Source organism: Lonchura striata, chromosome 19 (genome assembly GCF_050655825.1).
Source record: "Lonchura striata isolate lonStrDom1 chromosome 19, ASM5065582v1, whole genome shotgun sequence".
In the NCBI taxonomy this organism is placed as follows: Eukaryota; Metazoa; Chordata; class Aves; order Passeriformes; family Estrildidae; genus Lonchura; species Lonchura striata.
The window spans coordinates 11,503,282-11,516,350 of record NC_140721.1 but is presented as its reverse complement, the minus strand read 5'-3'; positions in this window follow the sequence as shown (position 1 = coordinate 11,516,350).

The following is a 13,069-nucleotide window of genomic DNA, read 5'->3' as shown; positions in this document are numbered from 1 at the left end:
AGGCACAGGGCAGGGCACAGCAATGTCGCTATAAGGCCAGGGCAGCTCCTCGCAGGTGACATAAGTCAGAGTAGTCAAGCCAGGGCTGCTTGACCCCAAAGTCCAGTGTCCCACTCACAGGGTGACAAATTACATCCAAGGCATGGGGAGGTGTTACAAACACTCTGGGGGTGGCAGCACCCCTGAGGACAGGCTGTGCTGCCCAGGCCACCGTCACAAGGCATGATCAGCAGCCCCCCACTCCTACAAGCTGCCGATCCCAGGTTGCTCTGTGCCATATCCTGCACTCCTTTTGAAGCAGCTTGTCCACCCTGGGGTGATTCCAGCAGGGTCCCAGTGTCCTGTGGGACATCTGGCATCCAGTGCCTGGCTGGCGCCAGGGGATCTGGGCATCCAGCCATTCCTAGGCATTTCCACAGCCCTATGATTTCTTTAGTAACAGCATAACAACCTGTCAGTGTGGCTCCTAATCACTGATGCCCACTGTGCAGGATCCAAACATCAGCGCTATAGGGAAATTCCATGGAAGCTCCTTATCAGCCATATAAGCAGGAGATAAGGTGTTGCCCTGGAATTTCCCTCTAACACGGGGTTTCTGCACAATGGGCTCCGGGGCCCTGCAAATAGGGTTATTGGGGATTATTTGGGATGCTGGGATGTTTGGCACCTTGGCCACCAGCTCTGGAGTGTTTCAGAAATCACCACCCATGTGCCCAGTGACACAAAACAGCTTCAGGGGGCTTCATGATGTGGGTTAGGGCCACATACTCTAAGAAATGGCTGTTTGGGGGTAGTTTGTGCTGTGGTACAGTCCTGGGGACAAATTGTCACGAATGGCAGAGCAGTGAAGTGATGGGGGATGGAGGTGGCACTTGCAGTGTGCTGGGACCTTTCCCTGGGTCCCTCATCCCTCCAACCCCGAGACCCAGGGCATGTGTCCTGTGTGAGGTGAGGGACCCAAGGCAGTCACTGCCACTGCTCCAGCACACCCCAAACACAGCTCTGGCCACTGAGGCTTCCCTTCAAGGAATTGATTGCTAAGGAAAGCTGGGAAGCATCACCTGGAAAACCTGAAACTTCTCTGACCCAGCCCTGGCTGCCCAGTGAGGGGCTTGTTCTGTGTCCTCATACCCAGCTGCCTGTTTCACAGGCTTTGCCAGGTCTGTTTTAGAGTTTGACTAAAGCTAGAGTTTAGATAGGCAGTGGGCACAGCCAGGGGCTGATGAAACCCAGGATCCTAGCCCCACCTTTCTGGTTCACCCCCATGGGTGCCCTCCACCTGGACTATGAAAGGTTAAGGGGGGGGGAGGCGGCAGAGGGCACAAACAAATATATTTTAATTTAATTTTGCTTTAATATGTAAAACTGTTGCTCTTGGCTCCTGTTACTGCAGCCTGGCCAAGAGCAACACAGGGATTTTTGGAGTCAAGGGGCTTCTTGTAGAGGTGTGGCTGCCCCTGACCTCTGCCCTGCACCTTGGGGTGCTCCTCCCTCATCCCTCCCCTCTCCCCCAGCTACTCCAGGGGGTGTGCAAGCCCTAGCTGAGCCCCAGGAACCTTCCCGGAGCTGGATCTCACCCCAGAGGTATGGAGGGGGTATTGGGAAGCACAACCAGTACCCCAAGCCTTGCCTTTGCACTGCCCCACTGCTGTGCCTGATGGAGAAGTGCCCTGTCCCTGCCTGGGCAGTGCAGGAGTGGGGACATCCCGGCCATGCACAGAAGCTGAGATCTCCAGCAGGTCTGGGAGCCCCACAGTGAAAACAAGAACCCCAGGTAGAGCAACTCAGAGATTTACGGTCTTGGAAGTGGCGCTGCGCTGTGGATCCAAGATCAATAGCAGAAAGAAAGGGCTCTCAGAAGTGCTCAGGAATCCTGCCCGGGAAGCGGCCAGGCAGGCGAGCGGGACGGATCGCCGGAGCCCGGGAGCCTGTGGTTCCTGGCACAGCTTTGCCCCATTTCCTTTCTTCCCGTCAACAGCGCCTGAAACCTGGGCGAGAGCCTCGGCAAGGGGAGGGGATGAAGGGAAAAAATCCACTGGTTGCCCTCCGGGTCCAGGGCGCTGCAGAAGTGCCTCTCTGACCAGCCATGGCAGGTGGGGAGGACTTGGGGGATCCTCTTGGCACCAGAGATGAGGACAGTCACTGAGGGGGCAGTGGAGGTGGGGTGGTGGAGCAAGGGAAGGGATGGTGGAGCTGGGGAAAGGGTGGATGGAGCACAAGAGGAGGCAATGGATGTGGGGAGAGGGAGGGGAGAGAGGATGGGGAAATGGAAATGGATGAGTGATGGAGTAGGGAAGAGAGTTATGGAGGTGGGGAAGGAGCAGTAGAGTAGAGGAGGAGGGGATGAAGCTGGAGAGGGGGGCAATGGAGCCTGGGAGAGAGTGATGGAGCAGAGAAGGGAGTGATAGAGCTGGGCAAGGGAGGAGGTGATTGATCCAGGGAGGAGGTAATTGACTTGGGGAATGGGTCATCAGGGCAGGGGAGGGGGCAATAGAGCAGGGGAGGGGGCAATAGAGCAGGGGAGGGTGAATAACAGCAGGGGATCTATTGGAAGATGGAGTTAGGGAGTGGGCAATGGACTCGGGAAGGGGGTGGTGTAACTGTGGCAGAACTGTGGGTGCTACTCTGCCCAGCCTTGACCAGGGCAGCAGAACTTGTTGCAGGGAGTGTGTGGGGGGCTCCATAACATCACTGCCTTTGCCTCAGACCTGACAAGCCCCCAGACCCCAGTGGTCCCAGTTCCCACCAGTGCCTGGCTCACAGAGAGAGGCAGGGGCTGGGGCAGGGAGAGGACAGCCCATGTCCATGTGAGCCAGGGCTCTGGGCACTCTGTGCCCTACCTGCCAGCTTGGAGGCAGGAAATGGCACAGTCCTGCAGGGATCTGGAAGAGATCATTTTCTCTTCCTGAAGAATTTCACAGGAATTGCTGTGCAAAAGGCCAGTGGCTTCAGTTTCAAAAGGATGCCAGTGCCAGGCTGGATGGGCTGGTGAGAAGGTGGAGGGGTCCATTCTAGGAGCAACCCACAGGGCTGTGGGCTTGCATCCAGCCAGCCAGAGAGGCAGATTACCCCTGCCCCAGCCACCATCTCCCTGGGGACACCAGGATCACCACGAGTGATCCTCAAACCCAAGTTCCTCCTGCCTCAGGCACAATCCTGTGTGATGCCAATTCACATGCACGTGCAACGAACTGTACCCACCATAGGACAGCTGATCTCTTTGCACCTGGGCAGGTTCTGTGCCATGGGCAGGTGCAGTAGGGGGGAAAGATGGGGATTTTGGCATTTGCTTCCCAAACAAGCAGGTGGAGCACAAACAGTGTCCCCAGACAGTGTCTCCAGGCAGTGTCTCAGTCACCTCCTGGCCTCTGGTTCTTTGCAGGTATTTGTGGTTACAACCCAGCCCATGGTGCAAGGACCATGGCCTTGACTCAGGGATGCAGGCTGACCTGTGTGACATTACCAGTGATGCCCTCTGCACCCTTGTCACACCATCACCCTGCAGCTGGGGACTTGTGCTGCCAGCCAGCCGCCCTTCCCCAGCCCTGACCACAGTATCCCTGGGCCATGGCATCCCCATTCACACAGCAGTGATACAAATCAGGGAGGAGACACATGGCTCAGGGCATGACCTTAACCCCAGGATCCCTGGGAGCCTGAGGGACCAGCACAGGGATGCGGACCACAGGCAGCTGTGGGACTCAGGGGAGGACAGTGGTGTGTCCCAGGGGAGCTATGGCTGGGGCAACGAGGGATGAGAAAGACAATGTCCCTACCTCATCCACAGTATTTTATCTGGTGAGTGTGCTGGCAGCACAAGGGGCTGTTTTCAGCTCCTGGCAACACTGAGACACTTGTCCCCAGCAATGGGACCTCTCTCATCATTGGGAAACCTGGACTGAGCCACATCCCATCCTCAGCCACCTCATTTACCCCTGCAGAACCCTTCGAGGGGGACAGGAGCCAGGTGAGCCCTGGCAGCAGCCATTCACTCTGAACCCTACTGGTGGCAGCAGCTGAAGATGGGAGCAGATGCTTGAGAGAAGCTGATCTTCAGTGCCCACCTCTGTTTCCTGGTAGCCCAAGGATGGGCTGAGGAAGTTCCTTGTGCTGGGAGCAGGCTCCTAGGTTCTCCCAAACAACATCCCAAGCCAGCACAGGAGCCCTTCCACCCCCAGCCCTGCTTGCCCCCCGAAGTGAACTTTCTTCCCCAGGATCCCCCGCTCTGGGCGGGTGCCTGCACCAGGTCCTGGTGCTCACACACACAGTCAATCCTTTCTTCAGCCCCAGGCACAGGCTCGGCGCTGGCAGGAGGCTCCAGGCTGCACAATGCTCCTCCTTGTTCACCCGGACCAGGGCTGACTTGTGGGGAATGGCAGGGAATCGCCTCCATTTCCTGCTGGAGTTTTATTACATTCACCGTATAAATAAATAAATATGATCCAGAGAAGAAGGGGAGAAGCACGGGGCAGGCTGGAGCCAGGCAGAATGTGGGCTGGGACTCAGCCCCACACCACCAGGGCTGGGGGCACCCTGGGAGGGGGTAGGAGATGCACCACAACAGCAATGTCAGCAGTGTCCTGGGCTGTGCATGCTCAATGCCTTTCCAAGGAGCAGCAAAATCCAGCAGGCAACTGCCTGGTCAGGGACTGTGGTCACCAGCCCTGCTACCTGACTGGAGGAGAAACCTCCCAAGCAATGTGGGAGGAGTGGAAGTCCCCTCAAGCCCTGCCACCTCCTGATGAATTGCTGAACGACGCCATGGGCCAAGAACCTCTGCACAGGTTCAGGCTTTTACAGAGTAACAGGCTGGACACAGTCAAAGCATCCCCTGGAAAGAAAGAACATCCTTGAAGAGCTAAGCCCGAACCCACCATATGCTGCAGGAGCAGGGAGGGCTCTGGGAACCTGCTAGAAATAGTTTTATCCCACCACTGACTTGGCCAAGCTGCCCACTTGGTTGCCAGGACCAATTACATGTCTCCAGGTGCAACCTCAAGACTCTGTCACCTGTCACTTCCCCTGTCACAAAGCCATGGAGGACCTTCTCCAGGTCCTCACCTGCTGGCAATGCCATTGGTGCATGGACCAGGAGGAAGAATCCTGGCTTTTCCAGGGTTCTTGGGTTGAGTTGGTCTCATCTCCCCTGCCCAGCTGGGCCCAAGTGCAGGCAGAAGGCAGGAGCAGCCCCAAGTGAGGTCTCCTGTCTCTGATACCTCTGGGTGAGCATTTCTCCTCCCAGTTACTGGACAGAGTTTTCAGTGCTGGGAAATCCCATATTGCATTTCTCCCTTTCTTCCCAGGCCCCAAACACCTTCTAATAGGTGGCATCCCAGTCTACAGCAGGAAGTTGGAACAAAAGGATCTTTCAGGTCCCTTCCAATCCAAACTACTTGCTGATTCCATGGAAGCAGCCCATGTTCAGGCATCATTTTGATGGTTCCTACCCAAGGTTGGGTCACTCCTTGCTCTGGATAAACCATCTGGCACCAGCATCCTCTTCCCTGAGCTGATTCCTTCTTGAGTACTACCTCTTCTCCTCCTCTCCATATGGAGAACCCTGGAAGATGCTCATCTCTCACCTGGCCAGAGGAGAAAGGAGGAAGTTCCTCAGACATGTCTAACCCCATCACCAGAGATCTGCTAAAGTGCAACAATTCCATCTCCATCTTCCCTGTTTGAAGAGGATCTGCTGTGGATGAGCTGTAGCTCAAGGACCTGAGTTCCCCAGAGCCTTATTTCTCAAAGAACAGAGCCTGATGTCCTGGCAGGGCCAGCTCAAGGGACACAGAATTTTGACAAGTTCAGGGTAAAAAATTTTCTGCTCTGCTGGAGATGGACCCAGACCCCTTCTGCCCTTCTGCCTTCCAGGATTTGGGTTAATGTCCAAATGGAAGGTTCCTGGTGGGTCACTCTGCTCTTCATTGTCACCAGCTGGTCAGATGGGCTCTGACACTTCTCAGGGATCAGAAAACCCCTCCCCTGCGTGGCCCCCACAAGCATTCCACTTGGGAAGTTCAGACCTGATCCCAGTCTCCCTGGGGAAGGTGGGATTTAGGCACAGGGAATCCAAGCTAGCAAAGAACTACACCCTTGATGATCCAAGTGTGTTCCAGAAAAGCAATGGGACCTCTTGCCATTTCCTGCAGCCTCACACAGGCAGGAGCATGTCAACCCTCGCAGCTCCCTGAGGCACCCATCCCTTGGGGCAGCATTGGTGCATACAGGGAGCTGGAGGGACGCATTCCACCAGGGAAGGACTTTGTATTGGACCAGCACCAGTGTGGCCTCCTTTCATCTCAAAAACACTCTAATATGCCAACATATCTGAAAATATTCGAAAAACCAAAGTTTGACAAAGAAAGCAAGCAGCTTTTTCTTTTCCAAAACATATCTTCACAAGATGGGGCAGTGCCTTGTCAGGTCTATCATTATCATTATCATCATCATCATCATCATCATGGCACTAGGAGCTCAAAACAGCAACTTCAAGTGGAAACCCTCAGGTATGTCAAACAGAAACACAATTCTCCATTCACTGGCTAATCCTGTTCTTGAGGGGAAAAAAAACCCCACAAATCTCCCAGATTTATTCAGCCAAACTCAACACTTTTGGGTTTTGCTGATGGTGTCTAAATATAGTTTGTGAGAAACAAATAATCTTTCAGGGATTTCTGCTACCTCCATCTCTCCAACCACCTTATTTAAAGGTCAGTGGTGTGGTGAGGGCTCACAGGCATCATAGGGCAGGAGCCTGGAGGTGAGGAAATGAGGTTTTTGGTGTGTCACCAAGGCTGTGAGCTGGGTCACCCATCCCTGGGCTCCTCCAGCAGTGCTGGGGTGGGCTCTGGGGTGGCTCCACTCTGTCCCCATCCCCAACTCCAGCCTCTCCATCTCCTGGCCCTGCTAATAGCACAAATTTCCCTGTCATGTGCTGGTCACTGGAGGAGATGGGGAGAGCAAAAAGCTGTTATTGAGGAGGGCACAAGCTAGAGGTGACATACTTGGAAGGTCAGGCTGGATGGGGCTTGGAGCAACCTGGTCTAGTGAAAGGTGTTTGGTGAAAGGAAGTTGGATCATCTTTAAAGTCCCTTCCAACTCACACCATTCTGTGATTCCATGATCTCATCCCAGAGCAGCATGAGACAATAGATCCCAGCTCTCTGAGTGCCCTGCTGAGCCTCTTCCCCTGATGTTCAATCTGCACATTCCTGCTTTTTCCCTGCCCCAGGGTACCCTGAGTTCCCTTCCCTCTCTCTCAGTCCCTAATCCTGCCCTGCTCCAAGCCAAAAGAGCCACAGGCAAGGGAGTCGGTGCTGTCTGGCAGAGCTGAAGATTCCACCAGCTCTACATACTCCCAAAATCCAGGGCTGGAAAACAAAGGTCTCCAGGTCTGCAGCAGAGCCATGGCCCAAGGAAATGTCATATCCTGTCACCCTGCTGTGGCTGTCTGAGAACCCAGCTGCCCTCTTAGGTAAGTCCAAGTGTTTCTGCAGACAGCTCAGGCTCCCAGTTGTTGGAATCTGAGGTATTGACGATCCCTGGATTGTAGAAAGTCTCTGTCTGTCAGCCCCGCTGCCAAAGCAGAAGTCATAACTCATCTGTGCTGGTTTCAAGGTTGTTTATTCTGTTTATCTCTAACATGTTCTGCTGCCCTGCCCAGCTCTGTCCTGCAGGGCAGCGTGTGGGGCTCTGCCCTCAGTGGGATGTTACAAACATTAAATACCAGAAACTCCCTGTGCTGGATTTACAAGAACGTGCCAATATCTGTCACCTACGTTGGACAGTGTGTCCCCAGCCTGAACCAACAGAAAAATGCCAACACCACAGTGAGACATGGAGGGCATGAAGAAAGAGAAAAAGGACAAAACACACCCAATTTCCTCCATCTTGTCCCCTTTGAACCCCTTATCTAGAATTCTAAAATTTTACTTTTGCACTCATGCCACACTTAATTATTACTCATATCAAACACTCAGAGCTTGTAATTCATCCTGTAAGATTGAAAACTCTTCCATGGACAGAGATCACAGACAGTGTCTCCGGGGGCTCTGTCCAGGGGGGTTCCTGACCCCTGCCAGGGTCCCAGACCTTCCAGGGCAGCCAGAGGGAAGCCCTGGATTCCCACACCCAGTAATGCAGGTTTACTGCAAACACCCCCGGAGCAGCAGTAAGGTTTCTAAGTATAATATGAGATACCTGCATGCCATAGGGGATGGCTTTGGGTGGTGGGAGAGAGCTGCAGTACTGCAGCAGACCTGGGTTCAGCCCTGTGCTCCACGTTCTGGTGAGTCCCCTGGCACCTCTGTAGCATTCCCATCACATGTCAGCCCCAGGGGTGCCAGACCATGCCACGGGAGCTGAAGGCCACGCAGCCTGTGGAGCTGTCCTGCTTTCCAGCCAATTCCTAGCCCCAGCCATCCACTTCGGAATGTGCCATGTCCATATCCCTGCCATGGCCTCTGCCCTGGCAGGCAGGTCACATCCCAAAGCCCCCTCTAGGCCCCACACCCCTCCTCTCCCACCACATTTTCCACCCTCACTGCAAACCCCCAGTGAAGGAAAATGTGAAGCCGTGGAAAACCAAGCCTGTCCCTGTCAGCCAGGCCACATTCCTCCTCCTCCTCCTCCTCCTCAGCTGCTTGACCCTCAAACCACAGCTTGTTCATCTCCAGGATCTCCAGTGTCCCACTCCTTCTGTGCAGGATCTGGAGTACCTCGAGCTGCAGGGAGCCTGTTTTGGAGCGCTGAGGGTTTTGTGGAGAAGCCACAAACTGAGGGTTTTGTGGAGCAGTCAGAGTTGCTGGTGTAGCCCCAGTGGCTCCCCATTCACCTTTCTCTGTGTTGCTCCTACGTCCCACATTTAGTACTGGTCCCTCCAGCATCTGACATATGAGGCCAGGGGGACACCACTGTCCCTCTCCTCTGGGCTCAGCAAGGGGAGCAGAGCTGGGAATCACCACGTTCCTGACCCTTCCACACTGGAACGACCACAATCTTTCCCCTGCACTTCTCATTCCTGACACAGGTCAGTATTCCACCCTCAGCTTTCAGACCCATGTGCATAATCTGAAGTCTTCCTTTGCCTACATAACTCCAGAACCTTCTCTACTACCTTCCCCAGAATCAGCCCCCAGAGCCTGTCAGGCTCCTGCATGGCTTTACATAAGAGGATGCTCTGCATTGTGGGAGAGGCAGCAGGATACACTGAACACAAGACATGCATGGGAAAGGGTGGACAAACTACCAAAACCCCAGAGAAAACGGCTCAAATCTGATTTATTTTCCAAAAACCTGGAAAAAGAAGTGCAGGATCACCAGGGAGCTCCCACTTTCAATCTCAGTGTCAGAGTCCAGGAATCCCTCTGGCTGGCCTGACTGTCTCAAGACCCTAGCAGGGGTCTCAGAGACCCTGGCAAGAAGTCAAAAAACATCTGTGGCTTCAATTTTAGCCTGTGGAAAGCTGTCAACTCTGTATGGGGAATTACAAGTCACAAAGGTTTCAGTAGTGTGATATTTGAACTAACACAGAGTGGAAAAATAGAATTTTGGGATCTTTAAAATGGGGTTCAAGATGGAGGAATCTGGGCATGTCCTAGTCTTTTTCTCCTTCTTCTTCTCCTCCATGTCTTGCTGTGATAGTGACACTTTTCTATTGGTTTAAGGAAAAGATTCACTGTCTATCAGAGGTGATGGGAATTGCTGAAGATAAAGATACATGCATAGTTTTGAGTATATAATGTGGGAGCTGCCCAGGACTTGAGGCCAGACTGCTATGGCTTCTGTACTAGGCAGACCACAGCAGGTCAGAGAGAAAATATTATAGATAAGAAGAAATAAACAACCTTGAAAAAGCAACTGAAAGCATTGCAGGACTCCTTCTTCAGCTGCGTTTGGGATAAGGAAGCACAGACCCTTTGGGATCTCTCTTGGGGTCACCCTGACCATCAGGAACCCCGAGAGAGAGAAGAAATCGACATGTCAGGGCCAGGTGAGGAGTTGAAGATGCTGGACCCCTCCTAAGAGCATCCTTACCTGGGAGCTGCATCATCCCTAGGGAGCACCCTTGGAACCTGCTTGGATGGGAATGCTTCTGTCAGCTCTGGAGCCACAGCTGTATCCTGAAACAAATGCTAATTGTTCCCAGTTCAGGATAGAACTTGGATACTCATCAGCACATAGTACCAGCCCTAATGATTCTCCCAGGATGGCTGGGAATGGGGGCAGTGGAGCTGGGGAAAGCTCCTGCTGCCTGAGAAGGGAGATTTGTGTCTATGCTGCTTTCAGGGAAAGGGAAAACGTGCTTTGGGCTCCCCTGGGCTTTCATAACAGCTCCTCAAGGGATGGAGCAGCAGTGTGGAGGTCCCCAGGGACCCCAGTGCCTCATAGCAGTAGTGCAAGAGCTGGCCCAGGGGACCTTTTGTCCTGCCAAGTGATCCCCCCTTCCCTTCTCCCACTGTGATTGGTTGTCTTAGGGCATCCCAAAAGTAGCTGGGGCCAGGGCTGAGATAGCACAACCCTACAGGCAGCCCCAGCCTGGGATATTCTCAGCTGGGCTGGCTGAGGACACTGAGTGAGGGCACCGGGGGCTGAAGAACCACCCAAATATGGCAAACAACTGAACCCAGAGTTTGGCTGGGCTGTGGGTGCCCTTCAAGGAACTCAGACAAGAGGAAAGCAGAATCGTTTTGCCTGGATCCCCAAGGCTGAGCCAGGCTGGATGCTCTGTGTGTCATACCACGCTTACTGCTCCTGCAGCTCACAGGGATTTTCTCAAAGCGGGAGGAAAAAACCTAATGGAAGCTGCAAAGTCATGAAGAGTAGCAACACAAGATAGCAATACAGCAGTTGCACCCAATGACCTCAAACCTACCTAAGAGAGAGCAAGCTTCCAAAACCTGGCAGGTGCTGGGAACACTTTCAGCAAACATGGGAATCCCTGGGGCTGGGTCCCAACTCTACTAGAGGGGTTTGCACCTGGAAACACCAGCTGAAGGCACGAAGAGCCCCTGCTCTGCTTGGGGGGGGGGATCTCCTTGGTGACCACATTGTTGGGGAGGTGAGGTACCCCAAATCAGCCTGTAAGCAACAGCCGCTTCCTCCATTACCCAGTCAGCACTGCCAGCACACAGGGGAAGAAAGGAATTTCTGTGTAAATCCCATTTATTGTCGGGTTTCTCACTTCCCGCCCAGCAGACAATCCCAGTCCTCAGTGCAGCGCTACATGAAGGGGTGGTTTCATGTATTTTTGGAAGGAGAGAAAAAAAAAAATGCCCTTACTGAAAAGAGCCTCTTTCAGCTAATAATGAAGTGAATATTATATTAAGAGTGAAAACATATTCAGGGGAACTTACAGAGGGAGACAGAAAACCTTTTCATAACACCCTGGCCACAAACACAACTGCCAATTAAAGCGGCTTCGCTCTCTGGCCAGTGCCAACACAAACGAGGGGCCAGGAGTGGAGTATGGAGTGTTCTGTGCCCAGCTGGGCTGGGCTGGGCTGGCAGCACAAAGGGGTTTCTGCTTCCACGACTTTCAGAGCCAGCCACCGGAACAAAAAGATTGGAGTCCCTTGTCCTTACCTGGGGGAACTGGTGCCCAGTAAGGCAAGGGGGTGCCATGGGGGTGCTTGGTGCTTGTCTCAGCCTGGGGGTTCAGTACCATGGGAGCTCCTGGTTCCTGTCCCAGCCCACAACAGGGTGCCCAGTAACTCAAGGGGCTTCAGAACCCCAGGGGGATCCAGTGCAACAGAGCCCCTGGTCCCTGCCTGTCGCCTCCTCCCTGCCCTGTCAGCAGCACAGGGATGGTGACAAGAGCCCATGCCCCCAAGTCTGTGGGATCAGCAGGATTGCTCCTGGCCCAGGGGAGGGTGCTGAGCACCCACCCAGACTGAGCTGATAGGACCAGCATCCCCATGCATGCCAGGAAGGTTTGGAGAGGTGCTGCAGTGGGAAATGCAGCACCTTGTGCCTTGGAGGAAACCTGTGACCAGCCTGTTGGTGCCACAAGGTAAAGCACCTTCCAGCACTCCTATTTCACATGCCCTGGATGTCTCAGCACAGGTTTAGCACAGCCATTTCATGTGTTTGGTTACTTGCCAGTGGTCCTAGCTCAACCTCGTCCCTGGCAGAGCAGAGCCCACACCTCAGGGGGCACAAAGACACCCACCCACACTCCCCAGGGTTTCTGCAGCAGCTGCCAGTGGAGGGAACAGACATGAAGTGGGATCTCACAGCCCTTATGTGTTCTTGGGGGTCAGTGGTGTGCAGGGGAGGACAACATGATGGGAGATGCTCAGGTGACACACAGGGGTTTTGATTCACACTTCAAAGAAGCATACCTTGGATTGATGGGTTGAGGGTGCATGACATTTCAGGTTTGGATAAACAGCCATGCCAGGAAAACTTCACCTGAGATCAGATAATCTTGGAATTGAGCAAACCCAGCACAGCTGCAGAGCTGCAGGCTGACATTTGATTAGCCCAAACTGGAAATACAAGACCACTGCTGAGCTGGGACCAACCTTTGGAACAGCTTCTCCAGGGAACACATTGAAGATGTTTGTCAAAAACTATTTCATGGTGAGAGGAAAGAGAGGCATTTTGGCCAAAATTAAAAATTCCAGTAGGAAACTTTTCTCTGATTCAGTGTTTTTTGACTACCACCCCAAAAAGGTGGCTCTCTGTAGAGATTTTTGTCTCTTTTGCTCAAGGACTAGTATTTCTGCTTTAATGCCAAGTCAGGATCCAAGCACACCTCTGATTTTGCCCAGAGGCCAAAAGATTCTATTTCCTCCTTTAATAACAATAAAGAAGGAAGGAAGAGAGAAAGGAGGGAGAAAAAAAAATAAATAAATAAGGAACAAAAAGAAAGTAGTTTTTGGATATAATTTGGTAAAGAAAAGTGCACTTCAGCAAGATCTACATCACCATGGGAAGTCTCCAACAGCAACAAACTGCCTTTCAACAGACTTTGGGTAAAGCACAATTAACCAGCATGACCTGGGTGGCAGGGAAGGGTGGTTGCTGTTCCTGCAGTGTGTGGGCTGGAGGCAGGACTGGAGTGGAT